Below are 5,033 nucleotides of genomic sequence, written 5' to 3'. Positions count from 1 at the left end.
ACAAGTGGCCACTGCTAGTAAAGTTGTCAGACTGGATTTCCATGCAACACTGAGGTCAAATAAACTCGGCAGCGCGAATTTTTCCGTGTTTTTTTCTGGAGCGCGCAAAAACGCGTCCACTCCGGGCCGCGCGGGCTGAGTTGTTATCGTTTGAAAAACGGCACGAGCCGCATCGGCTCTGGGCCGTGACGTGGTGAGAACGCGATGACGCGCTGACCTTAGAGCGCCTGCAGTTCAGGCTGTCTAAATAAACCATTTCTTAAATTGGTCCTATATTTTTATATATTTTTTCAGTTCTTTCATTTTAGCTGAAATTTCGGAGCTGTCAACACCGACTGCAGGCAAATCTGATGGGTCATTTATTGAATTATGGACAAAATAATGTTGCTTGCACCCTGAGCTCTCAGTGTGCTTGTTGGATTTGTTGTTGGAACTGTAAAAATGTTATTAAATGCAGTATATCTCCTAAGTATCACGCGAGGTCTTGCTGTTAAATCAGCTGTGTCTTACTGAGAGACGCTGTTTGTAAAGGCAGTATCACACTGAGTATCACCACAGCTGATCTCCAGCACGCGGCCTCCGCACCCGAGCGGCCTCGTGCTGGAGATGATCACAGTGTAACAGCATTAACTCAGTGTTATATTGCCTTTATATAGCAGTTATACAAACAGGGTCTCTCATTAAATAACGTCAGTAAGACACAACAGATCAGGATTTACTCATTAAATCATTTTTCGGTTGCACCAACACAAGCAGTCCCGTCAGAAATCAAGCAGCTGATTTCAACACTGGCCATCCTCCTGGCCATCGGTACTATGCATGTGCAACAGAAATATAATCTGAGAACACTGTCATTAAAAAGTGAAAACCTAAGCCTGAAAGCTACAGATAGCATCGCTTTCATCGGACACAGGAAGTTTTTTTCCATTAGCTTAATAAGCTAATTAGCTTAATAAGACTAGCTTTAGCCAACAAAGCCAACTGTAATTAACAAAACTAGTTTTTCACTTTTCACGTTTATTGACACAGCCATAAAACATAGGACGACGTGGCTTTATTATACAAATTTATTTGTATCTGAGGCTCCTGGAGGCACTTGAGCAGTGACACCTATCAGCCAGGAGGTCCAGACCAGGAAACAGTGAAAGAGTGTTGCCAGATTGGTTTGATGTGTCCTTATATTTTCAATAATAAACAATACAAATTAATTCATAAACAACAGCAACACTACTGTGGTTCAGCAAAATTCATCCATGTGGCATAACAAAACAACTATTTATGTTTTCTCAAGTGCACTGAAACACAGTTAGGCATGGCGCCATGCAGTGACAAAACTGTTTTCCATTTCTGCTTTGTGTCTAAAAATAAAGAAAAAATAAAGAGACAGCTCAAACAGCAAAAATAATAGGTACCATCTGACTTGGTAAACCACAACACAGGTGAACTTGAACTGTAGGCCTCCCCCACCCTTCCCGATCTACACACACACACACACACACACACACACATACACACACACACTTGTGCATACATACACAGAGAGAAAGGCCAAGTAAATAAAGCAAATGCCCTTTTCGTGCTTGAATGCGTGAACACGCTCAGAGAACTCATAGCAACACTTGGAGATGATGAAACTGGAGGAGATGGTCCTCAAGTATGAGGACATTATTGTTGCAGAATTACTAGCAAATGTATGTGGAGAGTTGTGTAACTACACCTCAGTCCATGTGTGCGGAACCAGATTTGCAAATGTGTCAAAGGACCTCTAAATGCGTACTGACATTTGTGAATGTGTACAGGAATCTGTAGATGTGTAATCACATTTGTAAAAGTGTAATAGAATCTCCAAATCTGTGCTCAGATTTGTAAGTGTGTAAAAAAATTGTTAGTGTGTAGACAAATCTGTAAATACATACCTACACCTGTAAATGTGTACATAGATCAGTGAATGTGTAGGCAAATCTGAAAATATGCATGAGATTCGATTTTATTGATTCTATTGCAGATTAACAAATTAGATTACACACAGAGATTGAAATGCAGTTATAAAACTCTTGACGTGCCTCTGCAAATAATTTCATATTTGCCACAAATAATTGGATATGTAATGCATTGTGTGTAACAGGCTCCTGGACAAGTTAAAATGTGTGTATTTGGATTTTTGTGCAGTACACAGCAGGCTTTTGGACGTGTTAACCTGTGTGTACCTTCCCACGGCCCTGGTGGTTGGTAATGTTGGTAACCTGACCAGCATAAATGAAAATGATGTCATGTCAAAATTGTGCTGAGTGAATTTATGTGGACAGAAAATACTTGATTTTGTTTGCAAAACTAAGGGAATACAATTCATAAATGTGTGTGTGTGTGTGTGTGTGTGTGTGTGTGTGTGTGTGTTTTAATTCATTGTAATTTTTAATGTATTTAAAAATCCAAATCCTGTCCAGCTCTCTAGAAAAACACCAGAGTGCTGTTATTCTCTGTCAGCACTCATGCAGCACATCTTGTCCAGTCAGGTTGGACCGTGGTTACCATGTGATCATTGTTACTTGTGATTGTTGATGATTATTTATGGTGTCATTTTCCTGTTTTTTTTTTTTTGTTTGTTTTTTGTTTTGTTTTTTTTGTCTGCCTCTGAGGTGAAGCAGCTTGTGTCAACATGTCTGACATCCTGTTGTCTTCTCTTTCAGATCCCTGTTGAGAGCCACCGAGCCTGATCGTCTTTCTTCAGCTTCACCCACTCCGACCAACATGGACAGCCCTCAGGACCTCCCTCCCACCTCGTCTCCGCCCACTCCCACCTTCTCTCCTTACTCTCCCTCCACTCCCACCTTCTCTCCTTACTCTCCCTCTACTCCCACCTTCTCTCCTTACTCTCCCTCCACTCCCACCTTCTCTCCTTACTCTCCTTACTCTCCCTCCACTCCCACCTTCTCTCCTTACTCTCCCTCGACTCCCACCTTCTCTCCTTACTCTCCCTCCGCTCCCACCTTCTCTCCTTACTCTCCTTACTCTCCCTCCACTCCCACCTTCTCTCCTTACTCTCCCTCCACTCCCACCTTCTCTCCTTACTCTCCCTCTACTCCCACCTTCTCTCCTTACTCTCCCTCCGCTCCCACCTTCTCTCCTTACTCTCCCTCCTCTCCCTCCACTCCCACCTTCTCTCCTTACTCTCCCTCCACTCCCACCTTCTCTCCATACTCTCCCTCCGCTCCCACCTTCTCTGCTTACTCTCCCTCCTCTCCCTCCACTCCCACCTTCTCTCCTTACTCTCCCTCCACTCCCACCTTCTCTCCTTACTCTCCCTCCACTCCCACCTTCTCTCCTTACTCTCCCTCTACTCCCACCTTCTCTCCTTACTCTCCCTCCGCTCCCACCTTCTCTCCTTACTCTCCCTCCTCTCCCTCCACTCCCACCTTCTCTCCTTACTCTCCCTCCACTCCCACCTTCTCTCCTTACTCTCCCTCCGGTCCCACCTTCTCTCCTTACTCTCCCTCCTCTCCCTCCACTCCCACCTTCTCTCCTTACTCTCCCTCCGCTCCCACCTTCTCTCCTTACTCTCCCTCCTCTCCCTCCACTCCCACCTTCTCTCCTTACTCTCCCTCCACTCCCACCTTCTCTCCTTACTCTCCCTCCGCTCCCACCTTCTCTCCTTACTCTCCCTTCTCTCCCTCCACTCCCACCTTCTGTCCTTACTCTCCCTCCACTCCCACCTTCTCTCCTTACTCTCCCTCCACTCCCACCTTCTCTCCTTACTCTCCCTCCACTCCCACCTTCTCTCCCTCCTCTCCCTCCATTCCCACCTTCTCTCCTTACTCTCCCTCCTCTCCCTCCACTCCCACTTTCTCTCCTTACTCTCCCTCCTCTCCCTCCACTCCCACCTTCTCTCCTTACTCTCCCTCTTCCTCTCCCACTCTTCCTCCCTCTCTCCCACCATCTCCTCCTCACACTCTTTGCACCAGCTCCTCCCCATCCTTCACTAACTCTGTTCTGTCTTCCACAGATCCAGTCAGCAAGGATGTTGCTGAGCAGACCAGGACCATCGACAGGTAAAGTAGGATGCAGGCTAATTAAGGCTGATGCAGCTCATGAATTCAACCTAAACATCTTACTGGTTGCCACGGGTAACCAGTGAGCTGACTGTGCACTTATCAGCTCCCATCACTTGTATTTAGTTGATTCAGTGTTTTGTGTCCATGTTCTGGAGATGAAAAAAAGCACTCTTCAGTCAAAAAGTCAAGGCATCCGCTGAGTAGCTAGTTTGAAGTCAATGAATGTGGTTTCTGCATAATTTGGGAGGGTATTAACATTTTTGTTTTATTTTTTTTTTATTGACATCTATGCCTCATTGTCAGTGTTCCTGTGTGGGTGCTTTATTTATTATTTTTCTTTTAGGATTCCCGAGGCAGAGGCCATTGGACCAGAGGCGCCGAGTTTGATCCCGGACACTGAACGAGGTAGATTTAACAGACATTTTAATTCACTGTTCTTCCATCACTGCTAATCTGTGTTCTCAGTAGCACTTCTTCATCTGTCTCTCCTCAGCTGTCTACCTGGAGCCGTGCTCTGCTAGATCTCGGCGGAGGTATCCCTTTTTTCAGCATGAATGGGACAGTGGTGGAAACTGTTAAGAGATCAGCTGTGTTGCTTAGAGATAGGATTCAATTTCAGATTCCCTGTTTTTCTACCTTTGGATGAATTGCTTCTTTGCATTGCTCTGATCAAATCCCTGCTGGAGTTTACCTCCCATCACTCCTCCTGGTCTTTCTCTTTCTCCATCTCATAGATCAGTGAAAGTACGCGGAAAACGCTCCCGCAACACCAGCAGTGATGGCGTGAGCCGGAAAAGACAGAAGAAGGTGGAGCTGGGGTATGTGACAGAAATCAAACTGTTGTCCCAACTCAGCTTTGGTCAATCTCTGTCAGGGTGTAGGATCATCTTCTGAGTGGAAAGTGTGCTTGAATGTCCCGCTCAAAATGTGTTGTTACTTTGCTGATATTTTACTTAAGGAGAAGTAGAAATCCTGCAGTAAAAA

General features: G+C 45.2%; 1 long non-coding RNA gene across 1 annotated transcript; it reads left to right on the top strand.

Annotated features, from left to right (window-relative positions):
• Positions 1–3,920: 3,920 nt before the first annotated feature.
• Positions 3,921–4,577, top strand: LOC115364735 (uncharacterized). Its single transcript, XR_003928709.1, has 3 exons — positions 3,921–4,046; positions 4,393–4,454; positions 4,543–4,577. It is a non-coding gene; the product is annotated as an uncharacterized LOC115364735 (long non-coding RNA).
• Positions 4,578–5,033: the final 456 nt, after the last annotated feature.

This window comes from Myripristis murdjan, chromosome 9 (genome assembly GCF_902150065.1).
Source record: "Myripristis murdjan chromosome 9, fMyrMur1.1, whole genome shotgun sequence".
NCBI classification, from domain to species: domain Eukaryota; kingdom Metazoa; phylum Chordata; class Actinopteri; order Holocentriformes; family Holocentridae; genus Myripristis; species Myripristis murdjan.
The sequence above is the reverse complement of the archived record's forward strand: the minus strand, read 5'-3'. Positions and strand labels throughout refer to the sequence as shown.